Below are 22,526 nucleotides of genomic sequence, written 5' to 3'. Positions count from 1 at the left end.
TGTAATACAACTGAATCCAGTGTACATTTTAAAAATCTGTAAAGGGAGAGCAAAATATTCATTGTAAAATTATAAATACTCCAAATTGGTCCCTTTTCTTCTTGGTTTTTGGAGCTTCAGCAAAAATGCATTTCATGAGAAAGTTCTTACATTTGAGAAACACCAGAGGCCACATTTTATAGGGTGTGGAGCACCTTCATTTCTCACTTGCTTCAGTTGGATTTGCAGGTGTTCAGCATTTCTGCAAATCAGGTCCAACATATCTCTTTATTATCTGTATGTTAGAAAAGCAACATAAACAGTTGCATTTAAATTTTTGCTAAGTTTTGAACTGCTTTTATGCTCAGTTTTTCTGTAGTAATATTGATGTTTGAATTATTATACTTATAGCCCAAGAAAGAGGGCAAGAATTACTTACGGAAAAGAATATTATTCCGGTTTTGGAATCTGAGTTGAGAAGGAGAAAATTGTCAAGTGTGAAATATTTCATATTGCTATCCGATGCAAATTCAAATCGAGGACCACCCTAGCCTTGTCCCATCTCTGTTTTATGCAGCTTGGACAACAGCTTTATTCAGCTGTTCTTTCTATACATAAAAATATTCATTGTGTGGTGGGAGTGGCCACCCTTTTGCTTTTGTTTCTCATTAATTTTATATAGTCTGCGTAGGGCCCTGTGTGTAATGCAAGTAAATAACACACTATTAACTGAATAATTCTTCCCCCTTTTTTTTTAATTCAAGATGCAACAAATCACTATGTTATGATAGCCACAAAAATGAGAATTTCCTGACATCCCCATTTTTCTTGACTTTTCCCTGTCTTAGTAATGTCCTGTATTTTCTTCAGCAAGGGGTAGGTCAGGGGGGTGTTTCTTTTTTGCTATGTGGGAGGTAGTAATAAAGAGAGCCTCCTGAGATGCAGATGAGCAGCACTGGACCTATTTGGGTAAGATGAGATAAGTATGCAGCTCTTAAATTGTTCTGCACTTGCTGTGCTTCAGCCGTTGAGAGGATGGGGCCCACTGGGTGAATGGTGGCCATTGTAGCACTTGAAAGAGAAGGCAGCTGCCTTCCTCTCCTGTGGAGTTCCAGAATACTTTGGTTTGAACTAAGTAGGTCCTAAAAACTTTGTTGAGTTTGGGAAACCTGGAATGTGGGGTCAGGATCCCTTCCTTTCGGTAGGTCCTGGGGGAAGGATGTGGAGAGATTGTGTTTTGTTTTGTTTTGTTTTGTTCTTTTTTGCCTCCATTTTCTATTCACTCCCTCAAAATTGCTGCCGTGGTGGGGTGAATATTTTGTTCCTATGGACTCTTAGCCCAACTACCCCTTGCAGAAGAATATATTCATTGTATGGTGAGAGTAGTCACACTGAGGTGTCGCTCAGCCAGGAGAAGATAGAGGTGGAGATGAGCTGTACCACTGTATTGATTTTGTTTAGACAACTCATATGAGTAGTGTTACTGGTGCATAAATGTCTGCACAATGTCTGGGATAAGGTCATATGCACAATGCATGAAGTACACAAATTTGAAAAAATAGAGGAAAAATTTCTAGTTTTCTTTTTCAGTCATAGTAAAAGTTAAGATGTTACTTATGACAATAACAGACAAGGACTTTTCAGACCAAAGAAAATCACATCATGGCAACTTTAATGTTAAGGTGGTGGTGTAAAGTTGCAAAGCAATAGGTGTATGTGTTTAGACCGCAATCCTGCAAGGAAGACCATCCAGGCAGAGCTCCTTGCAGGAGTGTGGCCTTAGTAACTCACAGCTCAGGATTTCACCACTCATTATTTATTCATCTTATCACTCAGCAGAGGGGACAGATATGCTATTCTCACTTCATTTTAAAGGATCTTCTCATCTAACACAAAACTCCTATCTTGTACTGTAATTTTCTGAAAACTATTAGTTCCTCAATATTACTTCCTAAAAAGGTGTTTTCATTTGTCTTCTAGTAACTCCACTTGCTATTATTTTTACAACAGTTTTTTATGATAAATATTGATTTTATTCTAGGATGTATTGAAATGCAGACAGTTAAACTGGTGGCTCTTATAAAGTGCCCAATAAATAATCTCTTGTCTAAATTTTTCCTTTATCCTTTCAGTTTATTTGATTTAGCTGTGTAGCTTTCCCCCCAGTATTTATACTGGCTTCACTGGTTACTCTACCAGTAGTTATTGCTACATGCTCTCTTCCAACTTTGTCCTACTTCTGGTTTACTCTTTGAACTGTAAATTTGAATAGATGCACATAAGTGTTCGTTGCTTTTTAGCTGAGAAACTTCAGTCCTGCCCGTGATGTTGACCCTTACTCATCGTTTGAACTATGAAAGGGAAATCATATCATGCAGGGAGCAAAAATGAACCATCCTTTCGTGTGACCATTCTGTTGAAATCTACAATAATGACAGCTTGAGCATTCATTATTATAGTGCTAGAAGTCACAGTCATGGATCAGGATGCCATTGTGCTAGGTACAAACAGGAAAAAAAAGATAGTCCCTGCCCCAAAGAGCTTACAATCTATGTATGACAAAACACAATACATGGTGGAAATACAAAGAAAAAATTGGACAATTGAATAGGTGCTTATGACCTATTTAAATTTCAGATTTTCATTGCAATCTCAATATACTATGATACGTTTATAAACATCACTTGGATTTAAAAAAATTACAGCAAAATAAAACAAGAATATGAAACTGTATCCACACTTGTGACATCACTCACAGTGTTGCTCTTTCAACTATAATTCCAAAGTGTTTTTAGTTTATTATAATAAATTCTTCTCTGGTAATGCGCTAAACCAGAGTGTTAGATTTTTTTTCCACATAAAAGTATTTCAACCACAGATCTTATCAATTCTTTACATTAGTTTATTTTCCCACATCCCTCGGACTAAGAAAATCCATCAAGATTTTTGATTGTTTTTCAGTAGTAACTGATCTTTGAGAGAATGGCATACAATACAGTCTTTGCTATTCTTGAAGGCATTGAAAAACTGTATCTGAAATAAAATCAATTCTTGATGCAGTAGGTTATTTACATTTGAAAATAATGAAAGGCAAGGCAATTTATCAGTTAAAGAAAGTAGGACAAAATAGCATCGTGGTATTTGACAATCTTCAATTGTGAATTAAGTAGAAGAGGGTAATTTCTGTGTATTGCTTGTCTGATCTATATTTGTAAACATTTATACTTTTCATTCATTTTTTACCTTCTTAAAGTTAACCATGATGCCCTGGTTTGTAGATGCTTAATATTGTGTATGTCAACAATTACAGAAAAGTGTGGGTCTGTGGGCCAGATTGTGGTTAAACCTCACATGGCTGGTGAGGAATGTAAAGGAAAATAAAAAATGTGGGCATGCGTACATAGCCTCTCTGGACCTTAGGCCTTGGTACAGAAAGGGGAAACTGGGGCTGTGACCACACTGCTATTCCCCTTCCTTCCTGAATGGGTGAGCTGTGAGGGTTGGGGAGTAGATGAAGCCTTGACTCGTTAATGCATTGGTCAAAAAAGCTGATGTGGTGGGGGGAGAAATCTGTGTCTGTTGAAGGACGGTTACAGATTACTTACTCCCTGGTGCAAGATGAGACTCATGGATGGAATTGTGGCACCTCTTTACACAAGTCATTGATCAAAGGCTCAATCTGGCTTTATAGCTCTCTTTAGAAAATGGGTATAAAAATGTGATAATGGCTTGGAGAGAAGCGTGATAATGAGAGAGGACTCTTTAGATTAGAAGTTTGTAGTCTATTCACTGTTTTTTCTATTTGAGATAATTTATACCAGTTCTTTTACATTTTATTACAGTATTATTATTTTCAAATAGTGCTCGCAACGTGGTATTGGAACATAAGAAAAAGCAGGGTCCCTGCCACAAATCACTTGTGTTATTAACTTCTTCCTTTGAATGTTTTACCACGTCTATTAGTGTTGAAGAAGGGAAAGTGGAAAGCAGTAGGAATTTAGGACCAACTTCTGATTTTGAGATCTCAATCTGTTCTCTAGAGTCTGTCACCAGGGGCGGCAGGTTTGTAGAAATTTTGGTGTTGTCCAGAATGCCCAGAGCCCACCCACCCCCCAAACTCCACTTCCCACCTGCCTAAGGCTCTGGGAGGGAGTTTGGATTGGGGGAGGAGGTCTGGGGTGCAGGCTCTGGGCTGGGGGTGCAGGCTCTGGGAGGGAGTTTGGGGTGGGAGGGGGGTGGGAAAGGGGTGGGGGTGCAGGCTCTGGGAGGGGGTGGGGGGGTGCGGCGCTTACCCAGGGCTCTGAGGCAGGGCAGGCTGGGGGGGGGGTGCTCCGTGTGCTGCTACCCCCAGGCACTGCCCCTGCAGCTTCCTATTGGCCGCTTGGGGCGGGACACAGACCCACCTCACCCAGAGGCTGCAGGCAGGGTTCCCCAGCAAATCAGACTGCCTCAGCAGGCCTGCTTTGCTTTCTTCTCAGAGCCTATGAACAGCAAAATTGCCCACAGTTATAAGTTACCACACAGCTCTATCTAAGCAAGCATGTTTATTGTTAAGGTGAAATCCTTACAGAGAAAATGTATTAAAACAATAAAAGAACCTACACACATGCTAATAAGCTTACCAGCACCCCCACTCCATTAAGGACTCTGGCAGGTGATCGGTCCTTCAAACTTCACCAAGGGTTTTGGCCCTGGTAACAAGTTTGTAACAGCTGCTAGATCAGAACAAGCACCCCCAAGAATCTGTGAATCCCTCCTTTGTACAGTTTGGATCTTTGGACCCTGGGACCAGATATTCAGCAGGCATTCACCCTCACCTCAGGGTATAGCTTTAAAGGGCTGGGTTTTTGCATAACAAGAAGCGGGGGGAGGGGGGCGGGGGGGCGGGAAGGTGTGGGAAAATTTGCATTCACGTCTCCTTAGATATTTTACAGGAAATCCTCTTCCCAAAAGTTCATTCTTGTCTGCCACATTGTTCAATATAGTCCTTTGATCATCCCAGCCCACAGTAATACAAAACCTTTGCATTTAATGCAATGGACTCTGAAGATACTTAAACTTAATTCAGTAAGGTCTCCCAAAGGTATTGCAGATAATTGCCATCTCTCTCTTAGTCTTTGACTCTAGCCTATTAATAGCCTCAATGACTTATGAACATTTTTGGTTCGTGTACGTTTGATGTTTCTTTTTTCAGAACCTTCTTAGCCATGAGAATATTGCCTCTTTTCAGGAGAGCACTAAAAATATTTTAATTTTAAATAGATAAAAAATACTCAACCAAAAGTCCTAACAAGATTGGACATTTTTAGCCTGTATATAAATAAGTGTAAGTAGTGTTACAAATACAAATACAGTACCTAAGGGGTAGAACTCAAGTGTATACACCACTGTCAATATAAAGCTTGTATTTTCTGTACTTTGTGAGGAAAATACCATTCATGAATTCTCAATGTTGTCATACCTACATGTGTCAGTCTGTGCCAGAGGTGCTAAGTGAAGGAGCTTGCTGCTTCTATGCTAAAAGAAATTCTTCATTCTTTTTGTTTTCAACTGTTCACTAATGTCTCTTGGATCAGAGCTATTTCACTGCATAAACGCTTGTCCAGGTGCCTGTCAGCTCTCCAGTTGGAAAATGTTAGTAGAATTTGAGAATTAAGAACAATCTGGGTGGAGGTTTGAACACATCTGCTTTATTGGAGTTCTGAAAGTTGGTTATGTGCCTTTGCAAGTTTTGCTGCTGCTGTTTTGTCCATTGTTGTTCAGATAAGCACCCTTTAGAAAAGCATGTCCTGAATTTAGCTTATCATTCCTTACTCTCGTGCTGCACACATGGCTACCTGCTTACCAGAATCTACAGCAGAAGCAGCATCCAGGTAAAGCTTCCAAACTCCTCAACTCCTCCTTGGAACAATTGAGGAGTCCCAGGGAGTGAAACACCTTCCCAGCACCTTGCAAGCCTCAGTTGCTCCTCAGTATTTGTTGGGATCCAGAAAATGCCCCTTCAGGGCTCCCACTACACTCTAGCTCAGCGGTTTCCAAGTGGCGCGGGCCGAGGGATGTACTGGTTGCTGCTTCCAGCAGCTCCCATTGGCCTGAAGCAGCAAACCGCAGCCCCTGGGAGCCGCGATCAGCTGAACCTGCGGATGCGGCAGGTAAACAAACCGGCCTGGCCCACCAGGGCTCTCCCTGCACAAGCTGCGGAACAAGTTTGGGAACCACTGCTCTAGCTCAATGCAGGGGCCTGGGAAGTGAAGTCATGGATCCTTTCAGTTTCTCCTGTCTCCCAGCAGTGGTCCCAAGAAAAGATAGCACTCGCATGGTCTCAGATTTAGGCTCTGAGCTCTTTGGGATTGTCTCTTATTTTATTATATTTATGTACAGCGCCTACCACCATGAAAGTTTGATCTGAGTTGGGGCCACCAAGTGTTACTGTAATAGAGATACAAATAAAATCCCCACTAACAATAATGATGACTCTACTGCTTGTTGTTACCAGCCTGCCCGTAAGCTTTATTTAGAACAATGCATGAGTGACCTTATGCTAGTGCCTGAGAATGGAAGAGCAACTGACCATCCGTAGAGCAGTGAACTTGACTACAGTGCTGTCACATGCACAAGGTAAAACTGAAGAAGATAGTAAAAAAATATTATTTCTCTAACAAGCTTCAGTGTTAGTAATTGTGGATACTTACAAGTAACTGATATGACTTCCCCACTCTCCCCATGGATGGTGTTCCCTTTATAAACATCTCATTCACTTTAAATATATTTCTTACAAACTTTCAAAAACCACTATCACTAATGACGTACAAACATTCATGTTTTCTTTAAAAAAAAAAATTAAAAATCTGGGTTATTTTTTGTAGTAAGCAAAAACTTGGTCTAAAACTAGGGAAAAACACTGTTTAGTCCAGTCTGGCCAAAGAAAGCTAGAGTGATTTCTTTCAGATATTTGAAAAAACATAGTCTTGGGAACTTGTGCCAAATTGCAGCCTGGCCGGAATTGTTTTCATGATGCTATAAATTCCTGAAGGCGGAGATTTACAATGGAAACACTGGTGCAGAAGCAACCTTAGCGTCAAAAATGCCATGTTGATTTTTGGGGTGCTGTTCTAAAGAAGGAACTTTCAAGCTTTATTATTATAACATGTCATTTCCTACAGCTTTAAAAATGAGTATGGCTCTGTTTGGTCTGCAGTCAGAGAAGTACAGTAACTCCATTCTATATGCAGTTATGCCAAATGTGTTCAGTTTTCCCTCTTCTCAGTTAATTTAATGTTTTATTGAAACAACTTTGTTATTTTTATGGAAAGCTGGGCAGAAATTTATTTTAGATTTAAGCACCAATGGCTGATAAATAAGATACTGGAACATTCTGGTAAATGGTAATATACATGAACATTTCTTTAATTTTCTATTTAGATGCACAAAAGCTAGGTTCAGCTAGAGAAGAGGAGTGCAGGGCTTGTTTGTGTTTGGTTGACATGATTAAGGAAGGTAGCTATTTGCCAAGATGGCCCAGCAGGCAGCAATGGATGCCTTTGACACTGTGGTCAGAGGCAATGGTCACTGCAGAGACAATGTGCCATGCATCAGGCATCCTGAAATATAACAGAGGATGGCAGCCCTCCTCATTGACAACACACCCCACTCCAGCCATGTCAACAGATTTGACAGGATTGCCATGAGGCTCTTCAGACCCACCTTCAAAGGCCACCTTGCCCCATTCTATCAGGTGTGGTCTGCCATGACGTTGGACAAGTGGGTGTTGGAGATCATCGCCCATGACTAACCCATCCAATTCCATTCTTTACATTCTACTCATCCCCTTCACCGTCTGTCCTCAGGGATCTTTCTCATGCGGGCCTATTACAAAGAGAAGTGACCCCCTTGTTGTCTTATGTAGAGTAGAAGAGGTTCCATCAGAGTTGATAGGAAGAGACTTCTCCTTCTGGTATTTCCTTATTCCAAGAAGAAAGAGGGTCTTCATTCTATACTAGACCTGAGAAGACTCAACAAATACGTATGTTATCTCAGATTCAGGATGGTAACGCTTGCCCCCATCATTCTATCTTTGCAACCTCATGACTGGTTTGTGGCTCTTGATTTGGAGCATGAATATTTTCATACAGACATCCATCTGGCACACAGGAAGTATATAAATTCACAGTGGGGTCCAACCATCCCAGTATGGGGTTTTGCCCTTTCAATTCTCCACAGCACTGAAAGTATTTACCAAATACTTTTCCTGGCAGGGGTGGTAGCACATAGTGTATATAAGGAGACAGGAAATCCATGTATCTCAAACCTGGATGACTGGCTGATCAGAGGCAGATCTCAACAGGGGACTGCAACAGCTTTAGACTACGTCCTTTCCCTGTTCTGTCAGGTAGGACTCCTTGTGAACGATGAAAATCATTGCTCACATCTCACAGATAAGAGTTCATAGGAACTCTGATAGATACCTGATGAATAAGAACATGGCTCCCAGATGACAGGTTCCAGTCTCTTCAATTGTTGGCAAATGACCTCAGATCAAATTCCACAATGTTGTGAACGTGCCTGGGACTCTTAGGCCTGATGTTGGCCTCAAGGCCTCCTATATACCTTTCCACTCATTCCCCTGATCCCAAGGATGATATCCAAGATCAGATGGGAGAAGGCTGCAATCATCCTGATTGCTCCTTACTGGTAGAGGTAATTTTGGCTGTTGGACCCATTGCAACCTCTGCCTTTGAACGCCAAGATACGTTCCACCAAGGCAGAGTTAGAATCTTCTGCCTGCTTCAGGAGTTTGCCAACGACTGAGATCTGGAAGGCTGAAAAGTGGAGTAACCCACTGATTTTTGTTAAACATTATGCCCTTGACAGGGCAGCCAGATCAGATACTAATTTCAGGAGAGTAGTATTGGAATCACTATTTGATGGGGACAGCTGACATGCTTCACTTCCAACTTTCAGGAATGATGATGCTTGCCTGCACCTACGGTGGGATCCATATTGACACATTTGAAGAAGAAAGAGTAGTTATTTACCCTCATAGTAGCTGTGGTTCTTCGAGATGCAGTAGTCAGTGTGAATTCAATTACCTGCCCTCCATCCCTGCTTTCGGAGCCCTCAGCTAATGCAAGTTTTGCTTGCAAGTGAGCTGAGATAGGGTATGGCTGCCCCACTGTGAATGCCCTTGTGCAGGAGCATGAGGAAGCACAGGGTGCATGCATGGCTCCAATGGACGCTGCCACTCAAAACATTTCTGGTCTTGTGCGTGAGGCACATATCTGCCTACAGTGCGGGGTCCATGCTGACTACAACATTTTGAAAACCACAGTTACTTTAGGGATGCATCCAGTGAAGTGAGCTGTAGCTCACAAAAGCTTATGCTCAAATAAATTTGTTAGTTTCTAAGGTGCCACAAGTACTCCTTTTCTTTAAGGGAAGTAACCGTTCTTTACAGACATTTAAGTTCAGAGTCTAGAGATTTCCCCATAACTGCTCCAAATATATCAAGTTTATGGGACTCTGGAGTAGTTTAAAATGTCTCCTAGGAAAAATATTGGCACTTAAGGGTATGCTGTCTCAAGCACTATTGAACAATGTCTAGAATTCAATATGTGGGGCATGGGGTGCTATTTAGTGTACATTTTTATGGTGATTGAACCTTTACTCTGAGCCTCTTGTTTATTCTGTCTCTGCCTTTGAATTTAAACCTATTGTAATTCAAATTTGAACTTTTGTTTGTAAGGCTGCCTTTGAAAGCCTCTAATTTTAACAAACAATAGTGAAAGCGATTAGGAGACAATAGCAAACTTGGAGCAGAAAAGCCTCATTGTGATTGTTTACTTCATGATGTAATTCTGTTACAATTTTTGTGTATATATTAATGTACGTTAGCGTCAGATTATATCCTGTGCTTCTGACTAATGTTGGAAGAGAGAAAAAATGCTCAGGTATAGTATTCACCTGATGTGTTATACTCTGACTTTATGAATAAATGTGTCCATCATAAACTCAATAATTTTGGTTTATATATTCTTTTCATAAAACAGAACAATAACTGGATAAGTAAATATTCTTTCCCAGCTTGGCAAAGGACTGTCAGTCTTCCTAAGACTTCAAGGCTTGGTGGTAAATAAGCTTTCATCTCAGACACTGTCATCTTTGGAGACAGCCTTGGTGAAAGCAGCTTCTTAATGGAACTCTCATCACTTCCTGAACTGTAATGGGGCTGCTCCTGGTGGGAAACATGAAATGCCTTTCTGACAGGAAGCTAAACACAAACTGTGGTGGATTAGTGCATTGTGCCAAAATGGAATTGTTTTGTTTCTTTTGTGAATGACTATAAAGACAATAGCTTTTACACACTCCAGTGAAATGCAGTGTTGAATGGAAACTGTATCGTGTGTTTTGTCATAAGCTATTGATGAAACATTGATAGCCATATTTTACAGACTATTCATACATATTAACCAAACTTGCAACTATCATTTCCCAAGTTTTTTCTTCACACCTAAGATTGCAGAGAATAGTGTTTTTTGTTTCCCCCACCAAATTCTTTAGTTGGAATTGACTGAACGTCTTGCTATTCTGCTTTGTAAAGAAACTGCATTCATCATATAAGAAATTGTAGCCTTTTCAAAGTAATGCACAAAGTAAATGGTTAACAGGGTTTCTGGATACATAATAGGGACTGTAAGATTCAGAGTTTTGGTAAGTGAATTTATAGAGCATTGTGCTGGTCTGATCTCACAATGGAAATACATCATTTCTGCTCTTCAAACCTATTTAAACAGGCAGCGTTTTCTTAAAGGTTTTAAGAGCTCCCTGAGTCCTCCAGTTTATTCACACAGGGCTTCCAGAATGGGTAAACATACACTTTAATGGTTTTGTAGACTCTGGGGAATGGCTGGTGTAGAACATCATCAAAACGTGTACTAATAGCATGGTAAAATACCTGATTATGGCTCCTTTCATTCAGAAAGTAGAGGAAAGGTGTCAAAATGAATTTTATCTGAGGCTTTAATGACAATTTAGACAATTCAGTTCATGGATCGAGGTAATGGTATTTAGTACAAATTCTGCGTGTGAATAGAGGGGTCAGTGTTCTGTGGTAAATGCATAGGGTGAAACAAAAAGGGAGTCATGAAATAACTTTATCCTGAAATTTTGTGTTTTTAATATGCTAGTTAAAGATAAATTATCTGTAGCATCTGTGAACGTATTTACTCTGTCACCCTTGTATTCCTTTTATGGAAGAGTGTTGAAATAGGATAAAAAATTACTTTGAAGGCTTAAAGTTCACATTCTATCATCTGAGGGCATTTAATTTCTTAATACCAAAAAATCAAGCTTGTAGCATTTAATTAATTTTTGATAATGGTACCTTCTTGCTCTAAATCATTTTATTATTATGGAACTAAAGGTCTAACAGAATTTGAGAAACAGACCAGTCAGGCACTATGCAAGTTTTTCCCATTGCTCTTCCATAGCTACTCTGGCAAAGTAAGCATAGAATCCATAGACACTAACATTTTCAAACAAAATGTACGCAAGGTATAAATTTTTTTGCTCACAGGACTTAGGGGAAAACTCCAAAGGAAAGGTGCTAAATTTCTGGGATCAACTTCTTCCCTTCGTTCTGAAAATGTGCAATGTTGCTAGGGTATGCTAATGGAAGTGTCTATTTAGGGGAATTGTATCTAGTGCTATAGTGATGGGTTCCTAGAATCTGAACATTAAATACAATAAGTAAGCTGTGCATAAAGTTGTCCATAGTGAACCTTGCACTTAATCAGTCCTAGGTTTGGCAGTTTTGATTACTGTTTCTTATTTTCTCTTGCACTCTCTTGTTGCTGTAATTCCTTTTCTTCAGTTCTTGTGGGGAGGGCAGTGTTAACTGTGTTGCTTATTGTCGTCCTGAGTGATGGTAGCTGCATTATCCTAGAGAAACACAGCTCTCTTTGTGAGTTATGACTGGAAAGGTATTGTGATGGCATGTCTACCCCACTCAGAGCAGGATGTTAGGTTAATTAACCTTATATGTGCACCTGGGAGGAGAGCCAGGGCTCAATAAAGTCTAATGAGAGGTGAAGTTCAGCTGGCAAGGAGCAGGTTGGTCCTGTATAAAGGGATGAAACTGAGACCAGAAGGGGGCTATAGAGGAGTAGTCTGTAGTTGCTCCCAGGGAAAATGGGAGTTTTGTTTGGCAAGGAATCAAAGAGGGGAGGTACTCTACAGTTACTGCCTGGAAGGAGGTTGTTTGGGACAGTAAACCTGGGTGTGGGCAGAAAATAAAGGAAATAGGAAAGAGTCCAGGGAAATAGTGACAGGGTCTGGGAGCAAGCAGACTGTAGTTGCTGCATGTAGGGTCCCTGGGCTGGAACCCAGAGTAATGGGTGGGCTGGGGTTCTTCTACCAGCTGCTGGGAAAGTGGTACAGGACTTGTCCCTGGACTGGAAGACTCTCTGGAGTAGCATGAGGACAGCTGATCTGGTGGGACTTTGATACCTCCAGAATGGGAGGACTGTACAGTGACCTGGCTGGAGGGCTGAGTCATGAAGTGGAGCACCCTGAGTCCCAGAGAGAGGGGGCTATAGCGCAAGGAAGCGGGTGTTAGATCTGAATGGAGCTAATCCCTAGACACCACCACAAGGAGGTGCCCAATGGTGAGTGAACTCAGACCTTGCATGAATCTGGGAAAACAGTGGTATGTATGGAGCACCCATGTGATGTGTTCTTGATAGTTCTTCCTACTAAAAATGTGGATTGCTGCATTGTGCACAAGCTGGAATTTGTTACCTCTACATTCAGCTCCAGGTACAGTGAATTACAATAGTCCAAATAGAATCTATTGCCATGGCCAGAGCCTTTCCCAAAGCATAGTTTCCTGAAAAGCTGGATGTGGAAGGAATTTCTCACCACTGTTGTTGTCTGGGTGTTCAGGATTAGTAATGACTCCAATAGGACACCAAAGTTTCATATTAACTTGTTGAATGAAATGCAGGTGGCTTAGGTGGAGGTCGGTCAATGGTTTAGCTCTTCTGAATGTTGCCTCCTTTCTTATCATCATAACCTCAGTCTTATGCCAGCTTCTGTCCCTGTATATGTGATCTCTTGTAGTCCTATTGACATCTTTGTGATGGGTTGGTTGTCTTTCCTGTGAAGGGGAGATAAAACTGGGGGTCGGCAGGATATTGTGACGTCAAGCAACCTTATCACAGTGTGTAATAATATGAGGGTGGGATAGAATAGGCAAGACTTCTGCCCCTCAAAATGGTCATGGGGTAGTGGAGTGCTTGGTTTTCTCCCCAGGGTACTGAGTCTGTGTGTTTGGAGACCCCCTAGACTCCATCTTTCTGACCAGCCTCTGGCTAGCAGGTGTCTGGTAAATTTTTCAAACCTTACTTACATCCACTTTCTACTCTGGTCATGCTTTTTTTTGGGACTGCTGTATAGTGTTCTGTGATATTTATTCTTTTAAAGACTAATTTTCTTGAGGCTGTGACTGATTCTTAGTAGTTGAGATGACTACAGTTCTGGTAGGGAACTTCACAGGCAGGAGGACAGTTACATTGGCAAGGCTTGCAGGAACTGAAGCTTCAGTTAACGAGAATGTATAACTGCAGCTCCATAGTGACATGTCAATTACTTGCCAGCTCACCTTATTTGGTAGTGGTGTGGATTTGAAAGCGTCCCCCACAGCCAGAAGTGTAAACAGCATTTTCAGAAAGGAGCCTTCAAACCAGGGCTTTCAGATTTTCAGCACATGTGTGTTTTTAAATAAAAGGGCATGAATATGGCCATGTTGGTCAAATTTAATCTCTCTCTCCTGAAATTGGCTCACTGCTCAAGGAGTTTGCATGATGTTTATAATCTGAATTGTACAGACAGCCAATAAGGCAGTATCTTATCTGCCTGAGACCTGTAAGCCACAGAATTTAAGCCACTTAATGTGCTTTCCTTGATGTGTAAAACAACATGCTCTTGGTAATGCTGCTGCTACAGGTATGCAATGTGACATTATTTAAATCCACAAAAAAGAAAAATTCTTCCTGTATGATATCCACTGAATGCATCTGATGAAGTGAGCTGTAGCTCACGAAAGCTTATGCTCAAATAAATGTTAGTCTCTAAGGTGCCACAAGTACTCCTTTTCTTTTTGCGAATACAGACTAACACGGCTGCTACTCTGAAATCTGACAGTTTAGGTAGTGAAAACACTATTTATATGCTTTGTAATAGCAAGTTCAGTCGTATAAGGTATTTCTGTTAATAATAGGAGGGGGAACAGCCTAAAAATGTTAAATATCCATGGAGTATCATATGTGCCAGTGATACCGAATACATGGCAGAAACTTGAATACTTGAAACACTTTAGAGTAGGAAAACCTAGATATGACAGGTCCATTATATGACTCAACCAGCCATAGCAATGTTAGTCTGCTTCAAAGTATTAATTCCATGCAGACCTCCAACTGTATATTATATTTCAAAATTAAAAAAACTACATTAAGATGGAGATAAGGTTGAGATTGTGTATCCGTAACTTGAAGGTGAAAAAACATTGCAGACATTTTGTAATTATTCCAAAACCAAACATTCTAAATCCAGGACATTCAAAGTTAAGTTTATACTTAACATATTTGGATTTCTTTTCAAGTTAAAAATACAGTTAGGGCACCCAAACAACCTTGACTCTGCCCTGTGTTTCAATGAAGTCACACAAATGAGGGTCGTTCTTTTCAGTTGCCAGCTTGTGCAGATCAAGGAGTGACTGGTTCACATTCTTTTCCAGGTGATGCCATGCAGTAATCACACCATTATGATTAAAGCATTGTAGTGTTTGTGGTCCCATATTAGATTCAACTGAATTTTTTTTAAACAAACTTAGGTTATTTTCATTGCCCTCCCCAACTACTTTCATAGCATCGTTACAGGGCAGAATTAAAGCCATTTGGCTTCCTTAATGGTCTTCAATACAAAACGCTGGATATATTTTAATGTCAGGAACTGAAAAATGAACACAAGTTGGGTATGTCTTTTATTTATTTGTTAGTGGATGGGTTCCCATATAAGCTCTTTGGTTGTGTAACTTGTATAGGACATCACAGAAATAAAGGAGGAAAACAGTTAAGAACAACAAATTAATTTTTATTTTATATTTCATTTCTTACTACACATGCCAGCAACTAAAGCAGTATCCTGTCACTTCCACTGGTGTTGTACATACTCTGGGGACTGTAATATCAGTATAGCTGCTCTGATTTGTATACTGCAAGAGTTTATATACTCTTTTCCACTTTGCCAGTGTTTGAGATGCTACCAGTTATTGTTATAATTATCTGAGCATCATCAATGGACTCAGCATTATCTTATCTGTTCCTCTTGGTCCTCTGGTATTAAAAGAACTATTACAACTTGATTGTAATGTACTGGCATCACTAATATTTCTTAAATAGAAAGAGGATGTCTGGGTATCTGTCTGCAAAGAGTGACTTGATAGATATGAGTCTGACTCCACTTCTGAAAAACTATGATAGAAGTTACTACGTGGCTAGTATTTTTAAACTAAAGCTACTTTAGCCCTCTCAGGAAGAATATCAAACTTAAACATTCTGTCAGAGTTGAACATTTAGTAGGTGTAATCAGAGGAGTGGGCAAGGTAAGTTTAATTCTCTGATAAGGAGGGATTGCAAATTGTCTGCATCTCCCAAAGCAGAAGCTTAGCTGTCATCAAAAATTGTAAGACAGTTATGTCCAGGGGAGGAAGAATGGTCCTCTGAAAACACTGAATTGGGAGTCTAGAACTTGGGTTTTCCTGGGTCTACCTCAGACTTCTTGTGTGACCATTGAAAAATCACTTAATCTTCCTGTGTGGGTTTCTTGAGGGCTGTACTGGAATTGCAAGCTATCACTTTAAAGGGGTGAGGAGTCCTCCAGTCCTACTTGCAGGCTCAGCAAGTGTGTGATCTGGGTCTAGCAGGAGTAATCTGCAAACAGCCAGTTGAGATTAAGATGGGTTGAGTTGTGCCACTCTGTTTCAGGGAGCAGCCTGATTTTTGTATCTCCTTTGGGGGGCTTCTTGTGTGTTCTCATTCTGAATTACAACTTCCCAGCAAGAATATTTTGTTTTTATCTGACTTCTCTGTTTATACACTGAAGTGTAACATCATAAGCCTCCATTTCTCATCTGTGGAATGGGGATGATTTTTGTCTCCCATACTTTGTCTGATTTGTCTACTGAGATTATAAACCCTCTGAGGCAGGGACTGTCTCTTACTATGTTTTTTTGTATAGTACCCACCACAATAAGACCTACTGTAGATAGTGGCATAATATAAATAATGAGAGTTGGCTGCAACCAGTTAACAATAGTCTTTACCCTTTTATTTGTGTGTGTCTATATGTGTATATAATTTTGTTTGTGGAGGCTAATTCTAGCTGTAGATGCCCCTTTTGGCTATGTGTTGGTGAGAGAGCATTTTGGCACTGAAAATCCACTGACCTGTATGTGGAATGAATCTGGCCCTCAAGATGGACATTGGAGGGGATGCTGCTAGTGTTGCTTGCTGTGCTTCACGTTTTTAGCCTTCATGGATAGTAGCTACATCAAATTACATAAATTGGGCAGATCTTTCTTTGGGTGGAGATGTGTGTAGGTCACCTAGTTGCTGTGGGAAGTTGTGATCCAGGGATGACTTGGTACAAACTGGCAGAGGGCACAGGGGGTGCTTAGAGCAGGGGTTCTCAAACTGGGGGTTGGGACCCCTCAGGGTCATGAGATTATTACATTGGGGGGGTCACAAGCTGCCAGTCTCCACCCCAAATCCCACTTTGCCTCCAGCATTTATAATGGTGTTAAATATATTTAAAAGTGTTTTTAATTTATAAGGGGGGGTCACACTCAGACTTGCTATTTGAAAGGGGTCACCAGTACAAAAGTTTGAGAATGACTGCTTAGAGGGATCTCCTAGGTCAGAAATGTTCATATTAGTTCACTAAAAGATGGCATGTGAGGTCTCTATCAAGAGTCAGTTGCCCCCTGGACATCTTAAATATTATCCTTATACACATTTTGCAATGATTATGAAGTTATGTCTTCATACAAAAAATGTTTATAAGGCCTTGAAGGTAAGGTGGGTCTTCAGGAAGTGACATGTCTCTGACAGGGCTTCTCTGACAGGTAGGAGGTAACAGACACTTATTTCCTTGTCTGGTCTTCTGCTTCACAATGTATGCCTATTTGGATACTGGGCCAGATGCTGATGAGCAATTATTAAAAGGCATATATAGGGGAAAAAACAACCAGTGGTTGGGCATTAGGGTTGCCAAATTTCTAGTTGTTCAAAACTGAACACCCTAGCTCCACCACTTCCCTGAGGCCCCACCCCCCTCATGAAATTCCCCGCCCCCCTTGGTGGCTCGTTCTCCCCCACCCTCACTCATTTTCTCTGGGCTGGGGCGGGGGTTGTGATGCGGGAGAGGGTAAGAGCTCTAACTGGGGTGCAAGCTCTGAGGTGGGGCCAGAAATGATGGGTGCAGGAGGGGGCTCTGGGCTAGGGCAGGGAGTTGGGGTGCAGGAGGTGGGTGAGGGCTCCAGCTGGAGGTGCGGTCTCTCAGGTGGGGCTGGGGATGAGGGGTTTGAGGTGCAGGAGGATGCTCCAAGTTTGGGGGGGAATCAGGGGTGGGGCTTGGGAGTGGGCTTACCTCAGGCAGCTCCTGGACAGTGGGGCTAAGGCAGGCTGCCTCCCTGTCCTGGCACCTCACTGGTTGTTTCCAGGGCACACACAGCAGGTCCAAGTCCTAGGTAGGGGGGGCAGAGTCTCCACACTCCACTCTTGCCTGCAGGCACTGCCCCCCACTCCCTGGTTCCCTGCCAGTAGGAGTGCGGAGATGATGCTTGGCGTGGGGGCAGTGTACAGAACCCTGTGGCCCCCCCCACCCTAGGAGCTGGACCTGCTGGCTGCTTCCAGGGTGCAGCACAGTGGCAGCCAGGACAGGTAGGGACTAGCTGCCTTTGTGCCGCAGTACCACCAACCAGACTTTTAATGGCTCAGTTGGCAGTGCTGACCAGAGCTGCCAGGGTCCCTTTTCGACTGGGTATTCCGGTCGAAAACTGGACACCTGGTTACCCTATTGGGCATCCTGCTTATGAATAAGGAGATATATAATATGGTGGTTCAAACAGACACCTGGGGCCTTTCACTGAAGAGGTCCCATGAACAAGATCATAGCTAAGCCTGGCTGTAAAATGCTGGAAAGATTTGATGGAAGAACCTGGAGAATAGGTCCATCAATGGCTATTAGCCAAGATGGTCAGGGATGCAACCCCATGATCTGGTTCTCCCTAAACCTCTAACTGCCAGAAACATCTGGCAATGGTCACTGTCAGACTGGCTATACTGGGCCAGAACAATCCTTTCTTATATTCCTGTGACTTTGTGCAAGCATTGCTGTGAGACATGAAAGCATCTAGTTAAGTAAGTCTAGGTTCTTGAAAGTGTGATTTTTTTATTGTATATGTAACTATTTGTTTCTACTTAGTTAAATGTTCACTCATTTTCACTATAAACCTACCTTAGTGCTGTGTGTCAAGTGGAGTAACTGGTAAGCAGGGTTGTACTGCTTCTTTGGAAGCAACGGATCTATAAATATTGCAAGTGTCCAGTAAACGGGATGAAAGCTGCAGGGAGATGCTCGGAAAGTTGGTGGTTGGAGTGTGCCTATTGCTAACCTGTAGAGAGCAAGATAGTGGGGCCTATGTTGGCCTAGAGGGGAGTGCTTATGTTGTCTATGGCTGGTGGAGTTGGGGAGCTGGTCTGCAGACAAGGCTTTTACATGCTAGGGGCAGGTGGTAGAGAGGTGCCTCACAGCCCTGGGGACCTCTGGCAGAGTCACAGAAGTGGTGATGGCAGTTCAGCGGGTGGCACACTATGCCTCTCAGTAAGGATTGATTTAATGTCCCAGCATGGTGCTAGGGTGGGGTAAGTACTGGACCACTTCAATTGCAATCATTCTCGTATACAAAACTGAGCTCCTGAAAGATTAATAATGAGATCCTGTGAAACTATTGTCATAAAAGATCCTATAAAACTATTTGCAGCAATAAGTGTGTTGGCCTCTAGTGTCCTGGCCAGGTTTACTATGTTCTGAGTACCTAAAATGTCTTTGTTTCAACTAGATACTATATTCTTCTCACTTTCTGTGGTATTGCTATACATTGTTAAATAGCTACTGTGTTCCATAGCAAAATTTGCTGCATTTTGGTGACTGGTGAAATTTTTACTTGTATGTACTTTGTAAAATGTTTTGAGATTTGTTAATGAAAAGCACTACATAAATGTGAAATAATGCTGTATGTATCCGTGCTACACCTTATTTTGCATGGGTGCCAAGACTGCTGCTACGAGGATGCTGGGGCTAACCCTATAAAACTTCTAAAATCTTCACTAAGAGCCTTCTGTCATGTAAATACATATTTAGGAATTTTTTTAGGCTACAACTGCTGCTTATGTCCACATTTAGGGACTTTTAATAAAGCTTATTGTTTTGGCTGTGTAGATGTCAGAGTTTGAAGGAGCTGTTATGGGCTGATGTGTCAATGAGGAATTAGGGATTTCTTAAACCTCAGGATTATACTATTGCTGTGCATACTGTGTGTATTCTAAAATTCATCTTAAATTCTAATAAAGAGAAGCTTTACTTTTTAACTGCTTTGCTGCATATGTTGTGATTCTGAACTGAATGATGTTCCACTATTGTCAGTGCAATATTAAGAAGTATCTGCTATGTTTGGCAACACTAAATGGGTTAATACAATTTTAAGTATTCCTTTTATAATTTTGGAAAACCTTTGACGGGGGTGTGTGGTTTTTAAACTCTGCTTTAGTTGGCGTGACTGAAGCTTTTCATTATACATGGCTGGTGCCTTAACTTTTATTTTACTTCTCAAAACTCCTCAATGATATATTTCCTGGTTTTAAATTTTATCCTAGGAAGAGAGTACATGGCAGCCACAACTTTCCTATTTCTAAGAATGCCTGAAGCAGGAAAAATGGTGTATTAGTGACACACTCCAGGAGGGAGAAATTGGCTATCTGGAGAAAGGAATTAGTAAAAGTCATTGTTCAACATACATCCGCATCCTATAGCTTTTAGCATAGCTCTGACACTGTATATAAAAGGATAAATTAATAGGATCTTCACATTGCATGTTCATGTCATCTTGTCAAACATACACATTACTGTTGCCACAGTGATATTTAAATCCTCAAAAATATTTGATTGGACTTCAGGAAGTATTTGTTTTAGGAAACAATTTCGTAACAGGGTTATGAGTTAAGTCAGAATTAAATAACAAAATCGTGAAAGATACATATTCTGAATATACTGTAAGTTTTGTACAATGATATGCTAATAGCATATTCAGGCTAAATTCTATTCTCCAGTTAGAAACCCCAATGAAGTCAATACAGTAACTGTGAGAACAGATGTTTAGTGCAAAGAGCATTTAATCTTGTAATTCCCATTTTTATCTTTGACTCATCTCAATTAGAAAGGTAATTCAAGACGTTGGAGTATTGGTGTGAGATCATCTTCATGTTTGTCTGGGGGTCTGCCATATCCCTCCTTTCAAACTGTCCTAGCCAGAAACAGGGGTAGTAAAGGGAGATTTATCAAACTGACAGTTATCATTTTACTTATTTTTTCCTTTCTTTTTAGAGGTACTGATTAGTTTCTAGAAACAGGTTGTACAACATTCCCAAATACATTGTGATTTAGCCAATGTACTTAAATCCTGGCACCATGCTGACAATATTTAGTTGTCATTTGTGTGGGGATTTTGTCTGCTAAATCAGAGCAAAAACATGTAGCGTATCTCTTTTGTGACCTACACCACATTTGAAACCTTATCTTGGTAAGAGAAAAGAACTGATCTTCAGCAACTTTTACTAATTTACCCCCACCTTCAACTTTTTTCTTATTGAAAATGTGGGCTAGCAGGAAAAAAACCTGTCAGCAGCATTACTGCTAATTAGGCTTGAAATAGACTTTACTTTGAAGAATTTGCAACCCAGTGGAGTGCAAGGTGGAACCTTTAGAAATAAACTAACACTTAGAAAATATTAAAAGAATTTTTCATCCTTTTAAGCTCATTGACACATGTCCTGCAAATTCATCACAACTTCATCTCATTTACATAATTTTCTAATTTCGTCACTGTGGGTGTCAGCCTGTGTATGGGCAATGCTCCTAAAATGTGCATGGGAAAAAGACCAAAAAGGTCTATATTACTTTTGTCTTTAACACTGATTATGTAATTGTAAAGGGAAGATGCCCCCAAAAGGAGTAATATAGGCTATATTGGCACTTCAGGAAAAACTTGCCACAGCAGAAACGTTTGTGGTCCCCAAAGTAGAATTTATCCACTAGATCTACACAGCAGAGTTACTGACTTTCCCTCTTTGGTTTTTTCAACCCCCTCCCCCTCCTTCTTGCACTAAACTATTTATGTACAAGGTATGCAACTAGGATCTCTCCAAAGTTCCATAATTTTTAAACATGCTTGCTTCATTTTCCTCCTTCAAAATGTTTCTCTCATTTGAGTTTGAAATAGCTTTATTTCTTAATGTATTTTTTCTTTTTGCAAGAAAAGAGAAAACAAATAAATCATTATTACCCACATCAAGACGTAGGAGAATGTGAGTACTTGCCAAAATTTTCAAATTTGGATGCTTAACTTTAGGCACCAAAATCCATATTTAGGCACTTAAATAAGCAGTCTGAATTTCAAAGGTGGAGGCAGAAATACCTCTCAGTTGATTTTGATTTGCGCTGTAGGATTTTATTATCTTTGAAAATCCAGCTACTTATTAGGTTCTTAATAAGTTTGAAAATTTTAGCCATAAATCTGTTTAGAATCTTGCAAAGATAATGAATTAGACGCATTTCTAATGTTCTGCTATATTTCTTCTGAGACTAATCCTCAGTGAATGAGATATGTAACTCAGCTGCTACTTTAATTCTAACTCCTGCATCAATAGGTATGACAAATAATTTCTATGAATTTTCTACAAGTTTCACTTACTACCAAACCTCTTAACTAAGTCCTTCAAAGAAATTATTTTCTTAGGATTTGTATTTACTTTTCTTATATTCTAAGCTTTATAACTAAGGTGGAAACAATAATTGTCATAAGCATATACTTGCTGTTTCTGTATTAAAGGGAATAGTAGACTCCTGTGAGATGAGCATGCCTCTTGGGACATATGCAATATTGGGAGATCTATGGGATGGAAGGAACAAAGAGCACTTTCACCTTAAAGAGAAAGCATTGGTCAGACAAGATAGATATGTCACTTGTGGGTGTCAGATGGTTTTTGGGTATGCAGTTAGGGAGTGGCAAGTGGGTGGAATACAGTTATAATATGTGGGTATGGGAAATAAGACTCGGGGGATGGGGGGCAGAGGGGAGGGAGAGGAGGAGCCATGTGATAGCTGGGCATGTTATAGTTCCTATCCTAGCCTTATGGCTTTCATTTGTGACAATC

The sequence above is a fragment of the Eretmochelys imbricata genome, chromosome 2, assembly GCF_965152235.1.
Source record: "Eretmochelys imbricata isolate rEreImb1 chromosome 2, rEreImb1.hap1, whole genome shotgun sequence".
Lineage (NCBI taxonomy): Eukaryota > Metazoa > Chordata > Testudines > Cheloniidae > Eretmochelys > Eretmochelys imbricata.
This window is presented reverse-complemented; position numbering follows the sequence as displayed.